The sequence below is a fragment of the Patagioenas fasciata genome, chromosome 9 (genome assembly GCF_037038585.1).
Source record: "Patagioenas fasciata isolate bPatFas1 chromosome 9, bPatFas1.hap1, whole genome shotgun sequence".
NCBI classification, from domain to species: domain Eukaryota; kingdom Metazoa; phylum Chordata; class Aves; order Columbiformes; family Columbidae; genus Patagioenas; species Patagioenas fasciata.
This window is the reverse complement of record NC_092528.1, coordinates 13,634,276-13,653,224: the sequence shown is the minus strand read 5'-3', so window position 1 is coordinate 13,653,224 and position 18,949 is coordinate 13,634,276. Positions and strand designations below refer to the sequence as shown.

At 43.9% G+C, this 18,949-nt stretch overlaps 1 long non-coding RNA gene across 2 annotated transcripts in view; it reads left to right on the top strand.

Annotated features, from left to right (window-relative positions):
- Positions 1–17,470, top strand: part of LOC139828630 (uncharacterized) — a 29,367-nt gene extending 11,897 nt beyond the window's left edge. The window contains exons 5-7 of one of the 2 annotated variants that reach the window (XR_011740485.1): positions 1,893–2,092; positions 10,192–13,227; positions 17,296–17,470. This is a non-coding gene — a long non-coding RNA (uncharacterized lncRNA). Of the gene's footprint in view, positions 1–1,892; positions 2,093–10,191; positions 16,304–17,295 lie in introns of those variants that run through there. The other variant, XR_011740484.1, reaches the window with a different exon arrangement.
- The last annotated feature ends 1,479 nt before the right edge of the window (positions 17,471–18,949 follow it).

Genomic DNA, 18,949 nt, shown 5'->3' with positions numbered 1-18,949 from the left:
ATTATGGCTTTACGGATGTGGTTTTATAGTAGTTTGAACTAGCAAAATAGTTTTCATCTTACCTGTGGAGTTAGTTTTCTGCCAGATTGGAGTCTGGAACTCCACTCAGTTCCAGAGGTTGGAAAAATGCCACCCTGAATGCAAGGAAGAGAGACAGGAACACACAGCCGGTGCAAGGGAAAGGAGAGGACCAGAGTGACATTGACTTTAGATGCAGTTAACCAGTGGTGAAACAGCAGCCTAAGCAGCTGACAAAACTATGGGCTTGCTCACAAGTTTTACTGAACAGGGGCAATGGCACAGTGGCCTTGCCACAGGTGTAAAGAAAAAAGAGAAGCAAGGCTGTTTAGCTCACTTTGAGCTGAGAACCATGCATGTGGTCCACGCTGACTTCCTAAAAGCTCCTGTAAGCACTTTCACTCTGTGAATCTACAGGAGATGATGTTTCTCAAAGGGACAACACGCTCCCTGGAAAAACTGCAGAAATTCAGAAGAGGTGAAAGTGGAACACAGCCACCCCTTTCCTCTTGTGTAATTTGATTAGCTCATCCTTTGAGGCAGCCCAAGTTGTCATCCTCATGGTGTTTGGTTTAGGGCTTTTTTTAAGTTTTATGCTGTATTAGGAACTGCTATCATGTTTGAACTCAGTTGAGGACAGGAAACCAACTGCAGTTTGGTAAGCCATGTAGACTGGAGCTAACTTTTGTTCTCCGTTAACTCACCTGCCTGCGTTTTTCTGTGCTGCTCAGGATTTAATCACAGCTTGCTCATGAGATGCTAACCATATTTGTCTGAAGCTGTGTTGGCAGCTGACCGATGGGCAGCAGCGGTGTGTCACCTGGTCTGGTTACCCTTCCCCATGCTGGGCACAGCTGCTGTGCTGTAACACTTGACAGATCCCCCCACCTAAGGCGTCCCTTAACTCCTGCACCCTCAGTACATGAGAGGGTCTTTCACAATGGGGACAGCTTTGGGCTGCCACAGCTGGCCAGGAGCTTGTGGGGCTGACGTGCAGAAAATCCCCATCTGGCTTATGGGTTACACAAAGGAGCAGAAGTGCTGGAGATGATGGTGTGCTGTGGCCTCTGGGAGGGACACTGCAAACTGTGATGACTAACAGTGACCTGGAAGCTAAATGCAGTGTAACTAAGGGTGTAGGTTCACCAAATGCTTAATCTAATTTAAATGCAAGCTGCTTCCAACAGAGGTGTCCTCTCCACATCCCATGTGTGCATTCCTGCCCTCTCCCTTCTGTCACCTCTTGTTGTCCCTGAGCCACAGGTTGCCTTGGATCATTTTGTTCATCCAGCACAAAGCAGCTGATGTTCCGTGCGGTGTAGGTTTGGTTTGTGTCAGGCCATAGCTATCCATATGACAGTCTGACCTAGGAGGCCCCATCTGGTAGGACAGAGAGAGAAACTCAGACTACAGGGAAAACAATTTGAACAGTGCTTGGGGCTGAACTGGTTTCAGCAGTTCAGGAGACCAGAAAACAAAAAAATTGTAAACTTCTCTTAGCTACCTCATGTAGGAACCACACAAAACCTGGAGCGTTCCACCACACTCCAGTGAGCAGGACTGCAGAAAGAGGAGCCTTCTTTTGGAAACATGACTTGGAAGAACTCAGCCAACCAAAGGTGGTTTGATGTGGCTTGCTGATACCTTCATGCAGCTTCGGTTGGCTGAGTTTCTCCAAATCATGTTGGTCTGGAGACCAGGATGCAGCTTTACTGCTGTTTGCTCCTGTTTCGGAACAGGGATATGGGCAGGGTTTGAACAGGGCTAGTGGGCACACAGTGCTGCAGGAAACACAACCACGGCATCCTCCTCCCGCTCCCTTTCGTTGCTGTACTACTTGTGCTTTGATTTTAAACAGAGCTTTTCCATTCCAGATGTAAACACTTTCCAGGATTATCACCTCTGGTTTCTGCAAATGGACTTTTTCTTGTTGGAAACAAGTGGAAGAGCAGCATACTGCTGTGGCAAGATCCCAGCTTCCAGCAATCTGTTGCATGGGAGCTTGTCTCCTGAGCAAAAGATCATGTCTCTGCATTGAGAAGCCTATGGTGATTACTTCTGCCGGTCTTGTCAGGTAAGTGTAGCTGCAGAGCGCTAACAAAAGGTGTCACAGAACTGCTGAGAGGAGCAGTGGCTCAGGGAGGTTTTTGGGAGGCACAGGTGGGAGCTGAAAGTGACAAAATAAGGAGAGAAGTGGAACAGAAACCATTCTTGGAGTGTGGAGAATATTTGGCAGCTGTGAGAAGGATGAGGATGACTTATAGGTTTTATCTGTAATGCAAAAAAAAAAAAAAAAACAACAAAAAACAACCTCAGAGAAATCAGGAAAGTGGGGATGAAGGCAGGAAAAAATATGGGAGCTCTCCTTCCAGTTTTTGCTTCTCTGTCCTGCTCCTTCTGTTCTCTCTGTACTCAGTGTTGGCGTGTTGCTGCTCTACACCCTCGCCTGCAGTATTGCTGTGAATCCCACCCGCCCTCCTCCTCATGTGGCTCACAGAACAGGTGCTGCTGGGGTGTTTTCTGACATGTACAAGTGAAGGCTTTGCTGGGATGGGTGCCCACCTCAGGTGGGTGGACTGGGAGCCCCTTGTATTTCCAGAACTGCCATGCCTACCAGCCCAGCACCCAAAACAACGTGCATGCAGGATTTGTGAGGCTTGTGTGTGGCAGAAGCAGGGCTGCCATGTGCCAGGATGTTGTGAATGACAGCCAGATGATGAGAGATTTGGGGGCCCATCGGCTGCCCAGACAACACACCTTCCCATTAAAGCCTGAGGGCCCCACAGCAGCTTCTCTGCCACAGCTCAGGGATGCAGAGGCTGGTCAGCCTGCACCTGCCTGCAGGCACAGCTCCGTCCCAGGGCTGCTAATGAGGCATTTGCCAGCCTCACAGAGGGACAGCGAGGGGAACAAACCAATGGCACAGAGAACAAGCCCTGGCACACCTGAAGAGAGGGCTGCACAGGTACCGAGCTGGTCTGGGCTACAGACCCTGCAAAATTTGCAGTCAAAGCAAAGTCACATCAAGTAAATACATTAAAATAATTTAGGTGGCCTGCTTTATGCAGCAACGTACTGCATGTACCATCACTGAAGTCTTTAATGAGTTCCTGCTACAGTAAATTCTGATCTTTTGTATTATTTTTAATTCAGCACAATTCCAGAAATGTCATCCTATTTCCCACTGTCATACAAAGTGCCCGAGGCTGTGATTGAAAAATCTTATGAAAAGAGTCATATTCTGTTTCAAATGTGATGCGCTTCTGTCTTTAGAGCATTTTCTAGTTTCTTTTTGCCTGTGTGCCTTTTCTATTTTGATCTAACCTCCTCCTTTCCTCCCCCTGTTGCAGTACCTCTGTCTGCAGTGCCAGTTACTCCTTCACAAATAGTTAATGTGAAAAAACTACATTGCCCCATATCTGGGCAGGTCAGCTTTAAGTAGTCCTGACTCACAGCTTCAGCTGATGTTTATGGTGGATAACAATGAAAAGATTTTTTTTATACTGAGGATAATGGTGTATTTTGCACTGTAAGATAAACCTTAGATGTAAAAATCATTATTTATTTAATAGGAACATCAAAGAATACCACTGGAGAAGGGAGCTTCAAAGTTTCTCAGAATAATCAGATTTATGCTATTATGTGGGGTATTTTTTTATCCTGACTCTATAATAACAAGTAATAAAAGTGTAGTTATCAGAAATAATTGAAAGCATTACTAGACTGAGCTAAAAAAATAAATAAATTGTTTCCTTAGAAGCTAGAAACCTAGTAAGCGACAGGACTGCAGGGCTAATGAGAGAAAAAGAAGTCTGACTTGGAGCAGACTGCAGTGCTTCTGGAACTCACTCCCAACCACAACAAAGATTTTATTTTGGGAAGAGGAGAAGTACCATTGGGAAAGCTCACTGCTTAATTTCCTACAGGACATGCCTTAATTAAATGTGTATTTAAATAAGCAGGAGCTCAGCAGTGGGAGCATCCTACAGCATCATTGTGCATTGTGCTCCAGTGGCACAGAAGCACCACTGAGAGCAGCCCTGTCCCCCAGCATCACATATTCTAGGTAGACAGTGCCACAGAAAAGCCATGCTTTGTGGCTCTCCTGTTACAGATTTGTCTGAATGACTTTCTAAAGCCTCTGATGACTGACTGAGAAACAAGGCTCCACTTGATTAAGGAACCGAGTGGCTTGGCAGAAGAATGGGGTCCTTCAGTTTAAATTCAGCCTCGTTTCCGTTTTCTCAGTCCTTTCCATGTCTGCAGAGAAATCCCTTATGATTTTTTAACCCTTTGCTCTGCCCGGCTGAGCTTTGGGAAGATGCGTCACTGTGAGCCTTCTTTGTAGACAGCACCTCGCCGCTGGACCGACCCCACAGCCCCGGTGCGGCAGGAGATTCACCAGGGGTGGGAGAGCTGGGTCCCCTCTCCTGACAGGCAGAAAGGAGGAACCAAGGGGAAAAGGGAGGCATCCAGCAGGTGAAGCGTGTATCATCCAGCATTCAGGCCCAGGAGATGCAGTCTGTGGCTGGGAGGGCAGCATAGTGGCCGCTGTCAGCCCCAAGCCCATGTGCGGCTCGCTGGCCCTGCCTGTGATCTGCCCATGTCTGATGAAAGCCGGGGTGGGGAGTCCCCTGCTGCGTGTGTGACATTTGGTGAGCTGGCATTTGTGTTTGACGTTAATATATTCAGCTATTGCTCCAGCCCAGGCATGGTTGTGGCCACAGAATTACCAGGTTTTGATAATAGCTGTGAAAGGTTTGTTTATCCTGAAAGAACAGGGTTAATTTCCTATTCCCACAATAGGTGCATTGTTTGCATGTGTTGGGAAGGAAGCACAGTTTCTAAGTGGGCAGGGCAACACTCAAGGTCTCATTGGACCTGGCTTCTTATCCCACAGCTGCCAAGGGACTGCTTGATGGCCTCCAGCAAATCACTTCATCTCCCCATGGCTCAGTTTAACTATTGTGAAGCAGAAATAAAGGTGCTGACCCTTGGTAAAGTTCATACAGTGACTTCCATTAGCAGAGGGTATGGGAGGCTATACCAGTATTATTACTACAGCATGCATAAAGAAAACAATAGACAGAATTAGAACAGAATCAGAAGTAGTGGAGGAGGAAAAGGATGGAGCTTAGACTGGAAAAGAATACTTTATAGCACTGACAGCAGGCAGGAAAAGTAGTTAGGTGAGAACATGTCCTGTTGACTAAGAATAACCAGTGCTTTCTTTGTACATTAGGAGATGCGGCTGACCTCCTGGTGTCTGTGTCTGATGTCCTTACTCTGTCAGATTTCTTGACAATAATGCATGTATTGCAAAGCTCTCCACAGCCTTTGGTTTCATTGCTCGGCATCCTCTGTAGGCAGCCATGGCATGCATGGCCCATGGTCCCCACTCACTGCTGGCTGCTTGTGCTGTCCCAGCTGCCCAGCCTGAGCTCCTGACCCCTCCAAGAGCTCATGGTGGGGCTCACACCAGCATGTGGCTCCTGGCTGGATCACAGCATGGCTATCACACGTGCAGGCATGCCTGCATGGGGCCTGTTGGGACCCAGATGGGATCCAGCTTGCCAAATGACAGCTGTTTTAAAACCTGGCTAGTGACGAGAAGTGACACCTCCAAAGGCAGCTTAAGCTGTGCAGTTAGGTGTCCAGGAGCTCCAGCCAGGACATCACTCTGCCAGGGGTGGCCAGTGCTATCACCAAGCTGACCGGGGGCTGTAGGCAGCACAGGAATGCTTCAAGGTGGGCTCAGACAGAGTCCCAAGTTTAGACATTCGGAGGTATTGCACTGATTTGGGCTGTTCAGGAGAGCTGTGGTTCATCTGATGTGGCAGGAGACAATTTACCCTTCCATAGCTCACCCAGAACTGTTCCCTCTGACAACATTAACCACCATTTTCCTTCTGTGGGTAGTGGATGTGCGGTGGTCTGTATTCTTGGCTCAAGCAAGATATCCTTTTTTCCGTTTGCCTCACAATAGCAAAAATGGAAATAAGCTAGTTGAAACAAAACCTCTCATTTAGCGAGGAGGATGCAGCACTCAAAGCACACGGTGGCTGTTGCAGTTGCTCCCTTCACACATTACTTTAAAGGTTGGATGATTTACCCAGGATGTGGCCCTGACTCTCTCCTCCACCTCGCACAGCTCTCCTGGCAGCACCATCACCACCGCAGCACTGCTCCAGCCCTCCTGCTCTGCTTACCAAGCCTGAGCTGACGCAGAGTGAGCACCCAGGGATACTGCCCGCTGGGAATGGCCAGCCAGAGGGACAGCGAGTCACTCCATCCCAAAGACGAGCTCAGGATTTAACCCTGGAGCCGTGCCATGGGGACGGACCAAGTGCCATGGAGCAAATCCAGCCTGAAAGAGGGTGAGGAATGCAGGCAGTGATTTTGGCTGAGTGACACTAGGAATTAGGGAGTCACTCAGGAGAGCATGATGAGATTACTTCTCATAGGACAAAATGTTGTAAAACATGTAAAGTAGTCACAGCACTTATGGGCATGATACCTGGGAGAGAAGGCAAGGGGCCACTCATGGATTTTGGTAACATATGGTACATTAAGAAAGAAGGTTGCCTAAACTAGAAAAACAAAGATGATGCTGGGTGAGCTGTATATGTTTTATCTAAAAATCATTCTGAAGTTCAGAAATAGTTCTGAACTTGCAGATTTTGACAAGTTGCATAAGCTATTTTCAGAAGGCAAAAGAATAAAATGATATAAGTGAAATGGAAGAATATAGATGGTCTCAAGGTCTTGAATGTTCTCTATGTACTTGCAGATCGCATCAAAAGCATGGTGGATAAAAAGAGAATATACCTCTTGTTCTAGTAATAAAATAAACTTTTTTCCTAGATAAAGTCTGATTCCAGAAACAAATGCAACACTATAATAGTAATATCAAATATAATGGTATATTTTCCTTTTTCCTAAGTTCCACATATTTTAAAAGTCTGTAGTTCAAGTGGCCCAAAGTATATGACTTAAAGCTTTTCAAAGATAATAAGCTGCAGGCTGTTCCACCCCTGGACAGTGATGGATCTGTTGCAGAGAGTCCTTTCTGCATGGAAAGGAGCTCCTTCTTGTGGGATGTGCAAAACAGCAGGAATGCAAAGCTTCAAAGAATATTGATCTATGTATAGTTAGCAAAGATACTGTCATTTTAATTTTAAAATCAATACAGGCACTTGTAATGATTCCTAATTGCATGAAGCAAGACTTTTACACCCTTTGGCACTAGGGCTGGGGAAGTCAGTACAGAGAACTTAGGTGGGAGATTAGTACAACTCTAACCAGGCCACAGGAGAGGAGGACCAAAGGGTCACAGTGTAGGTGTCCACCAGAAGGATTTTTACTGGGTCAGAAGGAGTAAAAAGGAAGCTTATGCTCAACACAGTGAAGTATTTTGCAGAGAGTAATACTAACAATGATAGCATATAGAACTGTCATAAGGACAAATTTTTGTGGACCAACTCTAAGGAACAGAGGCTGGACCAAAAAAGACCTGCAATAACATGGGTGATAAATATAATAATAAATAAATATAATACCTTCTTCAACCTAGAAAGCAAGACAGAAAGGCTGAAAGAGTAGTATTCTGTATGTGATTTGTGGTATTTTTGTGGAGAACTCACTAACAGGCACATGATGTGCAGCTTGGAAGGGTGGGGGGAAAGTGCTGGGACAGAAACCTGAGCTTTCAGAGAAATTAATCTCTCTGACATTAAAACAACCTCAATTCACACATTTGTAGGAGAAAGACTCAAGTGCCAGGTTTCTAATGAAAAGGTAGCCATGATCAAGCCATGAATAGCGAAGAGGCATGGGAAAGGTGTTGTTTTTGTTGTTGGGTTTTTTTTTTTTTTTTTTTTAAAAAAGCAACATATTGAGGAAAATCTATATGGAATATGCTGGCTCCAACTGCAATATTGAGACAGCTGTTGAACTGCAGCCTGAAAACGTGTAAAATATTGAGAACTGGTAACACAAGCTCCAATTCTGAAATACTTGTGTGACAAGCAGAAGAGAAACTCGTTAAGCAGCTGAAAATGTCACAGAACTAATTGCTTCATTTTGCCAGCTACCTTCTGTTACATGCACATCAAAAATCATTCCGTAAGATGGGGAATGTTCAGCTTTTGAGGAGCAGTAGTAGATTCTGTGGCATCTGAGCATGTCCATGCTCCAAATTTCTGCTGTCTGGCACTGCAGTGAAGAAATGCCACTATTCTCGTTTTACAGACAGGGAGGTAGATCAAAACAAATGAAGTGATTTTCTAAAGGTTGTACTGAGAGTTTGTTGGCAGGTCAGGGATTGAACCCAAGTCCTCAAAGAATTAACTAAATCTTTAACCACTGGATTTTTTATTTTCTGAATTGTGAAACAGGTCATTGTAAATAATCCAGAACTGTTATTCTTTTCTCCTTTGGCAGATTTAAGGGCTTTCACATGCCACCTCCTTGTTCTCTCATGTGTTTGTATGGAGTATGCACCGCATATTTGGTTAAAAGCCAAGTGTGCCTCAGTTCCCCATCTGCTCTTTTTATGTGGCAACTTATCTCCCATCCCACCTCTGTATTGTCTTTTATAAGTGTATCTCTAATCTCAAGCAGCATTTAGCAAACAGAGATACCAATGTCACAAGGGGTGACTGCAACTGTAGTGCTCCTAATGGTCTCTGCTAGTGCCCCTATGGAAAACGTGAGCAGCCCCGGGAACAGATCACTAGGTGTTTGAGATTATTTTCAAGAACCTTCGCTAAGTATTCACCAGGAATAGGGAGACAGCTGTTAACACTCCAGAAATACCAAGTGAAGGTTTGAATGCCAATCCAGAAAAGGAACTGAGAATATAGTAGATGATTTATCAAGGGCATATTGGAGAAGTGTGAATAGAGAGGGTGCTGTCATGATGAATCTTACAGTGCCTGATATTGGAATGACTACTTAGAGATTTTCAGTTAGACACGGCAAAATTTATAATAATTGCCAGTGTTAAGAGAGTCTGTGGTAAATGGGTACCAAAAGGCAAACTGTGAAGAGCCTGAGGACAAAGGAATTTGTTGAGGACAATGGAATTTGGGTGTTTGGTTTTTGTCATTGCTTTTTGGGGGTTTTGGTTTTTTAGTTGTGTTTGTGTTGTTGTTGTTGTTGTTTTTTGTTTGTGTTTTTTGTTTTTTTTTGTTGTTGTTGTTTTTGTTTTTGTTTGTTTGTTTTGTTTTGTGTGGCTTTTTTTTAATGTTCTGACAGATATTTTTATAAACAGGTAAGAGGAAAATGGCATTTTATCACCATCCCACTTGCCATCAGTGGCAGTTCTCCCCTTCCATAGCTCCAGAAATCAAGGGGTGGAGGGAGGACAGAGGTCTGGGGAACAGCTCTGAGTGCGGCATTGCAGTATGAGTGGTGGGGCTGAAGGAAGAGCATCTGCTGCTGTTCCCAGTTCATCACTGCTGGTTTCAGAGGCAGATGGGAGGGAGCCAGTCACACAAAGGATGTAACTTAATCCAAATAATAGGCATTGGTAATAAAATATAAAAGGATACTTGGCAAGAGGATTGTTCAAAAGAATAAATGTTTCAACCTGAGGTGTGATCACACCTGAGGTGTGAATTGCTGAATTCAATGTGTTTAGAAAAGACAGATGCAAAACTGAAGGAGCTGCTGGCACTGCTTGAGTGACATGAGAGCTTGGTTTTGTCTGCATTACTTGGAATTGGCTTTTAGCTTCTGCTGCTCTATTATCTGCACTATTTTGGCACTAACTTAAGAAAAGTAGGAGCCAACTGCTCTGAGACATCTGTGTGTCCATCCTGGGTGCTCAGTCCAAGCCCAGCCTGGTGTCTAGCTGGCCACATGCATGCACAGATGACACTTTCATGCACACAGTTCTGTGCTAGTGCCAAGAGATGTGGCATGCACAATTTCTGCAGGCACATATGCAAACAGATATCTTGAAAATCTAGTCTTGAAAGTATGATGGTTATTTCTAGAGATGTAATTCACCTTGAGAATCTGTTTAATAATAGCATTTTAGAATGAGTCAATCCTAATGATTACAAAAAGAGACCTGTAATGGTTTGTCTTCACATTCTTCACATGTTCCATTAGTTTTTAATAGAGTGTATAGATACTAAGCTCCAAATCTATGCCTTTGATCCTCAGGTAACTCTTTCTAGGCAAACTGGACTCTAAATGCTGCTGAACTGGAATTCAGTTGTCCTGCATTGCTCTGCTATTGTGAAAAACCACTTCTGAAAGGTGAGGGAGCTCTGTGGTGTTTCATGGCTGTCTGACACGGGTTGTACATGTGTGAAAGGCTGGGGCTGGACTCACTGTATTTGACTGAAACACTCAGGCTTAGTTAAAATGTCTTTGTTTTGCATCTGAAAGGAAACCATATCCAGTAGGCAGTTCTCTGCTCTTGATGACAGTGAACACTCAGTACAAATGATGTAATATTAGATTGCTCAACACTTGACATGAAAAAGCTTATAGAAATTGGGTACATGAAGATTTATTGAGATAAACTGTGGCAAGCTCCCAGGAATTCTTCTGTGAGAGAAATAACCACTCTAAGAAAGCAGAGCCCAGAACACCTCTGAGGACTGTGCTGGCCAGAAGTGACAGTGAGAAATGGTTTCTCTGGAAGCAAAGGGAATTTGAAGAGCTCTTGGAAGAAATGGATGGCTATGAGAAGCTGGGGCTTTGAGCTGTCTCAAAACTACTTTGAGCCTAATTCCTGGCCTTTCTCTTACAAGTTACTAAAAACAATGGTTTGATATGTGCCACTTATTCAACACATATGATTGTTGAGCCTGAACAAATACTAACCACAGAGGGCAGGCACGAAGGCACCAGGTGAGATCACTGCCTTTGGACTACTACATGAACCAAGTGGGAAGTTCCTAAGAAAAGCTGTAATTGCTTTATGCAGCTCTGTCATCTGGGTTACCTTCCTGGACCTTCTTGATAACAGGCGAACTGCCAAAAATAGCTTCCTCTGATACCACAGGGCACAAGAACCCATAACGTAACACCAGTGCTGATGCATATGCCTCCTGCTGCTTCACATGCCTTTTGCTCCTTCCTGCCCAGGGTGTAATTAGAAGAATCCGCTATGAGGGGACATAACTGCAGTCATTTTAAGTTGGCTGGATGTTTTACGTGGTCCTCGGTGACTTGTGAGCCACACAGAACATCAAATGAATTATAGATATTAGCTGCTCCAAGACATCCACATTTTTCTACAGAAATACAGCTCTTGGTGTCAATTGTTCAGGAACTCATGAAGTTAGAAGCCCTAATCCGTGTATTTATGATCTTCAAATAACTAACTCTGGAGATAAACTGAAACAAGCCCGCCTTTCTGCAGCAATCCTTCCTTCTCGAGCACTGACACCTTTCCTGAGCGCTGTCATCTCAAGGGAAGGCACTGGGGCTAGAGCATCAATCATTTCTGAAGTGTTGTCAAGCCTGCTGGGGCAGAGCAAGCCCGAGCTGGGGACACTGCTGCCAGTGTGCCAGCTTTCTGACTTAAAAGCTCATCCACTGAGCCCAAATGGTGTGACTGGAAAACAAAGCAGCAAAACCCTAGCTGACAAATGTGGATGGAGGCAAGCCAGGACTAGAACAAAACAAAAGCTGCAAATAAAATGAAGATCATCTCAGCCCAGTTAAAAAAAAAAAAAAAAGACTCTTGCGTGGCCAGGGGAAGTCTATGCAGTGTTGGGTGACGGGCACAGAGTGGGTTTGGACATTGATTTGTGTATCCCCTTATGACACTGAAACATGGTGAGGAAGGCAGAGCTGTCTGCCCAGCACAAAAAAAAAGATGAAGTTATATTTGTTTTTCTGTTAGAAGGAGATGATGTGAGACGAGCTTTAGTTCGTTGTGTCCTGTCTTGGTTAAGGAGTAGCCTCTGGTCTGCTGGGCTACATGTGTTTGAAGTGAAAAGGTGCTGACTCAAGGAAGACCCAGAGAGACAGACTTTGGTGCAAAGCTGAGGTTTTCTTAGGCTAGCCCAGGAGCCCACCAGCTTACATGTGGTTTCAAAATGCAGACAGTGGACCCAGCTTGGAGATAGAAACCTGTCCCCAAGCACTGTTATGATAGCTGTGGCAATGGCAGTCACTGTCCGCAAGAGAGATCGCTGCAGCAACATCCTCTGTTCAGAACAGGGCACTCATGGTGCTGGGGCAGCAGCCAGAGGTCCGTACTTGGGAGGGAAATACGCTCCAGGATGGTTTTGGTTTGCTTAATTGCTTCTAGAGGGAGCAATCAGCTGGTGTAACTGTCTGACCTCCTGAGTTTTGGCATGGTGAAAGGTCACCAGCCTGGGACAGTCTGAACATCTTCCTTAGTTTTGCCAGTGATGCCAGGATTCATGGATGGATCCATCTGCCTCAGAAAGAGATGGAGCTTGTGTCAGTGCAGCAGGGAAGGGGACTGGCAGAGGCAGGACTGCTCATGAGAGAACCTGGCCTTGGCCATCTGGCCAGGGCTCGACCTGGCACTGCCACCAAAAGGGCCAGAAATAAATGCAGCGGACGGGAAGCTGCGGCGGAGACTGACCACAGGGCGAGAGCACGGGCTGCAGCTCCCCACAACACTCACGTACCATGGCAATGGCCCTGCCAACGCTTGGGAAGTGGTTCAACATCCTGTCCATCAATCAATTCCCTGTATTTTTCCTCGTGGTATCAGTCCCTGCGAGCACTGAACTGAGCAGATGTAGCATATTTAAGCTTCAGTCAGGGTTTACTTAAATTTGGCTACAGTAGTATCTAACCTGCTTGTCTCAGAAAGGGTTTTGACCATAATTTTCACCTTCTTCTTAATCTACAAACTTCTGTTTTTACTTCCTAGCAGCAGTGTGATGCAAAAGGACCGTGTAGACCTGAGGGCAGAGGCACGGTGGGGGGAAGTCCAGGCGAAGCTTCGGTGTCTTCCCTTGGTCTTGCCATTACCAATGTGCAGCCCAAGGTTTCAGTAAAAAAAAAGCCCACTTAGGACCCTGTTTGCAGGGTGACTTGAGGCTAAATATGGTTTTGTTCTTTGGAAGCTGTTTAATTGTACAAGGAGACTTCTAGAGCTTTCTTGGACACCTCTGCATGAATAAGGACAGAAGGATGAAGTTGCTTCTGCCCAAAAGTCTACCCAGCTGTGTGTACCAAAACGCAATGCCTTCGTGATTAAAGGTACTTGTTCAGTTACCAATAGCTGTAAAAATTGTTTCCTGAACCTTACTGTTTCTCTTTTTTTTTTTTTAAACAGAGTTTGTCTCCCATAGCACTATTCTTTTTTGCCTTTTAATTAAAAAAAAAAAGTCATATATGCTTTATATGTATTTACCATTTATTGAAAATATATCAAACATTTTCCTATAGACTGATAGTTGGTAGTTGACACTTTAGTCCTAACGCACAGTAGCAACTAAATCTAAAGAATTTTGGTTACATCCTCTCAGCCAGTCCTCCAAAGCAGACTGCTCTTGTACCTCAGAAAACTGAGACATTAATTCACAAATTAGCCTGACGTTATTAAAAACAAACCTCACCCCTTTCTGAAAGAATGGGTTTGAACTATGAACTATTTAGTCTACTTTGCCTTCAGAAACTGAAACTTCAAAAACTTCAGAAACTACGACTTAAGAAATTGTTAGCCTGAACTCCAGAAAGGGACATCTCTCAAAGTATTGTGATATATTCTTAGAGGTTTAAAACAGTTAATCCTGTCTTTATTGTGTTTGCAGCACAAATGGATTCAAGGGGGTGTCTGGACAAAACTATAGGCAAGAGAAGTTAAATCAGATGTCTCTTACCAAGCAGAGAGGACATGAGTTCTGGAAGAAGCTAGTGCTGGAATGCAGAAGGGAGTGGGCAAACCCAAGACACTGAGGCATCAAACACACCAAACAGAGGTGGTGGGTAGAGAAATAGTTTGGGAAAATAGAAAAAGAATGTTTGTCAATATGGTGATAGGTACTTTACATATATTAAGACATATCTCTATAAAAATACATATAAAGCTCCACCTTAACCAGAGCTAACTGCTAAGCCCTAGAGACATAGAAAAGTCATGAAAAGCCTGACAGAAGCAACAGAAGCTGATGATCATTAGCATGATCAGAGTCTAAATGCAGGCAGGAAAATAGGGAGACCAAAATGAAAGTATGAAATATCTTGCTAAGAAATAACAGGGTTGTCAAAGCAAGACCTGAACTATGTTAATTGGTTGAAAGGCAAGAAACCTTTACTTTTAGCCAAAGACTACCCAATCTGCCATCTTCTACATCATTTTGGCAAAATTAGCAAAGAAAGATTTCCTGTGAGTGCTACTCCAGCTTGCAAACACAGAAGTTAACCTTTGTTTTGGGCAAAGGCGAGCTAACTTGAGATGCTGAGGTCCAGCTCTGGTGTCAGGTCTGGCTGACTTGTGGTGAGGGAGGTATCACATGTTCTGGCAGAAAGCTGGAGGGTTTTGGGACTCCCTGTTGTGCTCACCCTGGCACACACAGGAGAAGCCGAGTTAGCTCAGGCAGGGTATATATAGAATAGAATTTCTCTTTAGGCCTCATCCTCAGAGGACACAAAGTACTTGTAAGCCACGGAAGTCACTAAAGTGGGTGGAAAACAACAACAACAAGAAAAAACTTAGTCTTAATCTGTAAATCTCTGGGGAGATTATTAGCTTTTTATTGTTTCCCTATCAATAAAATCCAGGAAATAGTCCTAACTGCCCCACCTCTACAACTTCCCTTTATTTATCACAAGAGATGTCCCTTCTAGGCTCTTTGGTTTACTCCTGCAAATAGATTATGCAAACATATCCCAGAATCCAGCGTGTGGAACAGAACAGATCCAAGCTCTGTTCCACCAAATGCAAGGTGCCTTCATGTGATGCTACTTCAGAGCGTGAGCTGACTGCTCTCAAGAAGGCAATGCACTGTCTAGTATTACAGCCTGAAAGTGTGAAAACACGCAGGTAGTCTCAGAAAGATGACTAGTCGGAAAGCATTTATTGGAGATGGCAGGAAAGCACACTTTGCAAGTGGTGGTATTATAAATTTTTATTTTAAAAAATCAATTTTGTGAATATTTAGACAAAAGAAGCCCTGGAGCAGTGAATAGAAACTTTGTTTGAAATGCCTTCATGTTGATTTATATGTATATACATATACATTCTCTATAACTTCTTATTTTTCAGTTTGAAAGAACTGAAGAAACAAAAATCTAAAAATACCTGTCTCAGGCAGAATGCAGAGCCAGGTTTCCAGAACAATGTGTTAAGTAAGAAAGAAACCTACAGCTAGTAACCAAAATACCTTGAGTTGTTAACATTGTTATCTTGAATAAACTATGTATTGTCTATTTCCTGAACAGAATGACCAAAAACTCATTGGGACCACAGATCTCCCAGTAGATTATGGCTAAAAGCCCACATAATGTTTTATGCCTCTTTTTTGGTTCATATCCAAAAGGGTTTGTTTGTTTGTTTTTACTCATTCCCTACTCATGAAAAAAAAACCTCCCAAAAACCAGCGAATTTAATGGGATTTGCAATACAGTATTCATTTTTCATTTGTTGGAGAGCACTTCCTCCAGACTGTAGAGAAATTGTTTCCCAGCACAGAAAAATCTGTGCTGATGTGGCTCAGATTTAAAATTTAGTAATGTATTTCCTCTACTGGGGACATTCTGAATTTCTTTAGGGCAGTGAGTCATTCTGGTGGCGGCACCAAACTCAACTTATTTATGTTGAATGGCAAAGCAACAACAAAAACTTCCCAAATTTTGAAAATATCACTGAAGAATAATAAAAGCACAATTATCTTCAGCCATTATGGCTGTCCTAATCTGAATCACATGGGAAAATGCTTTGTTAATGGCTTTCTTCTTTTACTCCTCATTGGCAACAAACCAAACCAAACCCCTTTCTTTGTTCTTTTTCCTTTATGCGTTGCTTTTCCATCTGGTTTTAGAAGAAGCTTGTCCCAGGGGTTAGAAATTATGTTGAAATACTAGAGATCTGAGGTCGTTTCCACAGACTTCCTGAATAGCCATGGACTGACCATTTTACTCTTCTGTAACACGGGAATAATTCCATTTTTCCTCACCAGGCTGTTGATAGAAAATCTATTTATTGCTGCAAGATACCCAACTACCACTGGAAAATTCAAGGCATATATATTTTGTATTTTTCCTTACAAGTGTGCACTGTGTAAAGTTTAAGCTAATAAGTCCCGACGATGATTCAAGAGGATATGATGATTCATAAGAGGAACAAATTTGAATAAATTTAAATATGTACATGTAAAAGAAATATGTGCAGCCTCCCAGCAGTCTTTGAAACATAAATGTGAGAATTCCTTTAGGTATAACGCTGGAAGTCCTCATGTCAGACTGTATTGGCAGGTGCCAGCCAGGACTGATTCATTCGGCTTTCTGCCGGCAGTCCCCAAAGGTGCAGCCCTGCACTGCTCCAAACCGCTGGGTGGGCGGTGGGAAGAGCTCCACTAACGCTGCCTTCTCCTTTTAAGCTCAAGTAGAAGGCTTATTCCTGTGTGTTCTGGACCTTTTTTTGTCTATTTTTCTACACCAGCTTCTCCGAGTTCAATTTTCTTTTTCTTCTGCTTCTTAGAGCATTATTTACAACTCAATAGCAAAATGTTATAAGCTGAGCAGACAGGGCAAGATATAGAGATATATATATAGATATATATATATATATATACACACATATATATAAAGAGCATGGCAGTTCTCCACTCTAATCACCTTCTGCTTTTATGTAGATAGTAAATGATGAGCCACAGAGGGAATTGCTATCCATCTCTAGGAAATGCATGTCAAAGGAGTCTAAGCACTGCATCCTGTCCACACCAAGGGAAGGTGATTTAGGCTTGACACAGCACTACTGGCTTTTCCTTGCGCTGAGGAGCTGTAGATGACATCTTCCATCCTTCTGCTGAGAGTCCATGTTTTAGCATGGGGTATTTACAATAGCAATGGCAGCATTCCCAGCCTGGAGTAACAGGCAAATTTCAGCCAAAAACAAACAAAAAAAGGAAGTGGCATTAATTCACATCACCTTGGGAACCCAGCCATGTGTTGGCCAGTGGCTGGGCTCTGCCCTGCCAGGGCCAGTCTCCTGGCTGCCATTTGTGTCTTTGTGCTTTGGGCTGCTCCTCCAACGTGCCTCCCGACCCAGCTGACTTCCCTGTGCTTTCTTCCTTCTGCCAAGCCTGTTTTGCTGCCTTCTTTCAGGTCCAGAGCTGCTCCACTGCCTGCTCTTTTTACAGCTGTCCAAGTGAACAGAAGTAGTTGAACCAACAATGAAACTTTGCCAGCTCTGGTCACTTGGGTCCTCCAACCTGAACACAGCATGCAAAAGCTTAAGCAGCAGTTTTGCTGATGGGGCTTCACCTCAAATCCACATGAATCCAAGGTAATCTCAAAGCAGTTCACTGCTTTCTCTTAAAATTAGTGTTGGATGGTTTCAGCTGAGATGGGGGCTGAAGGAGCTGTGTGTGTGCGCCATGTCAGGGAAAGTTTGTGATCTAAAGGTTTTATAATCTGCATATCGAAAACCGTCAGAAAGTTTAGTGCAGTGGTTCTGCTTTTAGTCGTGCAGAGCTACAGGGCACAGGTTAAAGCCCAGCTCCAAGAGACGACCCAGGTACCGCAATGCAAATGAGCAGAGGAGATGCTGAGGACAAGGCTGCCAGTTAAATTTTCTGCCTAGCCTAAGGGTTGTTCATGTATTTTATCCACTGGCTGATTAATGTAAAATACAAAAGCATTCTGCCTTGCCAAGCAGGGAGTGGAACTGCAGTCTCCAGCCTCCCAAGGGATGACTTAAATATGAAGCTACAGTGCTATACTCTTCCCTTCCTTCTGCCTGATCAAATGTACTTTTAATTCTTTAATGCAAAGTAATAATGCACCAACATTAGAGTCAAAGAGTTTTCCCTTGCTCCAGAAAAGCCTGATAGGGTGGCTGGAGACCTCTCCTGGGAACACTAGCAACTCTCCTCCCTTCCATGGATTTGAAGTCACACTCCCCTATTCCCTGAGGTTCGGGATGAACAGAGCATTGCCCCTTCCTGGCTGTGTGCCAGGAATATATAGGCATATATATGCACCAGGTACTGCAGCATGTTGCACCCACATGGTCTTGGCAGTGACCAGTCAAGTCCCCCAGCAAGCCACACACTAGCCTGATATACAGGGCCTATGGGCAAGAGCAAAAGTGCAGGATTAGTCACCCAAGGGCTATGAGCTCTTCATGATCCACTGCTGGATTGGAACACACTTTAGGAAGCCACTGTTCAGTCTTTAGACGTTTCTGACTATATGAAACACAGATGAATATGGTGGTCTTTCAAAAAGAGAAACTAGACACACAGTTTATTTCAGATGTCTATTCATTACAGGCAAAAAGTTTCAGAGTCACTCCTCCTGAAGCACTAAGGTCACCTGCTGCGGTGTTTCCACTGCAGACTTGCTACGACCCATGTCACCAATACTTTCTAGTTAAATCACTTCAGATGAACACAATGAAAGCCAATTAATAAACAGGAGAACTGGTGATTGGAAATATTTCCCTATTCCTGCCACCAGTAAGAGCGGACAGCAATCTGCTGTGTTTGCAGGGTTGAGACGAAGTACAAACTTTTTAATCCTCAATTCAGAGCTCACCTAAAAAAACTGAAGGCCAAATATTCCTCTTAGTTACACCAGTGTAAATTTAGGGAAATTTCATCTGAGTTAATGTATTGCCAGGTGGTGGATTTTGCTTCAGATCTCATTATCTGTTGGGCTTTTGGTTATATTCAGCCACTGTGTGTATACACATATACAAAGCAGTAATTTTTGCCAGCAAGGAGAATCAAGTGGAGTTTGCTATATAAATCAGCAT